Source organism: Macadamia integrifolia, chromosome 9 (assembly GCF_013358625.1).
Source record: "Macadamia integrifolia cultivar HAES 741 chromosome 9, SCU_Mint_v3, whole genome shotgun sequence".
NCBI classification, from domain to species: domain Eukaryota; kingdom Viridiplantae; phylum Streptophyta; class Magnoliopsida; order Proteales; family Proteaceae; genus Macadamia; species Macadamia integrifolia.
Window position 1 is genome coordinate 26,992,854 of NC_056565.1, and position 801 is coordinate 26,993,654.

At 38.6% G+C, this 801-nt stretch overlaps 1 non-coding gene across 1 annotated transcript; it reads left to right on the top strand.

Annotated features, from left to right (window-relative positions):
- The first annotated feature begins 225 nt into the window (after positions 1 to 225).
- Positions 226 to 332, top strand: LOC122090284. The gene has a single exon (XR_006143523.1). It is a non-coding gene; the product is annotated as a small nucleolar RNA R71 (small nucleolar RNA).
- The last annotated feature ends 469 nt before the right edge of the window (positions 333 to 801 follow it).

An 801-nucleotide genomic window follows, 5' to 3' on the forward strand; every position in this document is an offset into this window, starting at 1 on the left:
TTCCTTGGCTACTAACCCATCCACAAAATATTATTTTTCTCCTATGGTTCTTTCACTCTCTTGGGTTGATTCCACTCACGGGTTTTGTCAATTAAGTCAAGTAAGAATTCCCATGCCTTTCCTTCATCTGTAAAGGATGTGAATCCCCCAGGGTACACAGACTATCATTTATTTAGTTGGTAATCAATACCCTCATAAATTGTTTGACATAAATGCCATAAATCTAGGCCATGGTGAAGGCATTATTGGAGTAGATCCTTGAATCTCTCCATAAGTTTGGAAAAGGACTCACTAGGCTTTTGGCTAAACTGAAGGATATCACTTCTAAGCTTATTGGTCTTGTGAGTTGAGAAACACTTCTTAAGGAAAAAAATTGTGAAGTTTTCCTATGTGGTTGTAGAATTTGTGGGTAACCCATACAACCACTTCTTAGCTTGGTCTTTTAATGCAAAAGTGATGAACCTAAGCTTAACAACATCATCAGAAAGCTATTGGATCTTAATTAGGACACATACCCCTTCAAATTCCCTTAAAAATTGGTATGCATCCTTAGAGGTCAGCCCATGGAAGTGGGGCAACATAATGATGAATTGAGATTTAAGCTCAAAATTATTGCCCTGGGCTTGTGGTAGGACTATGCAGGAAGGTTGGATTGCTCTAGCAGGGTAGAACCTATCTTTCAGAGATTCAGGTGGAGGGTTTTGCTATTGGTCTAGGCCTCCCATAATGAAAGGTATTAATGACAGTATACGTATAGGATCCCTACTTGTTGGATTTATTCTTTCTAACTGGTTCACATTA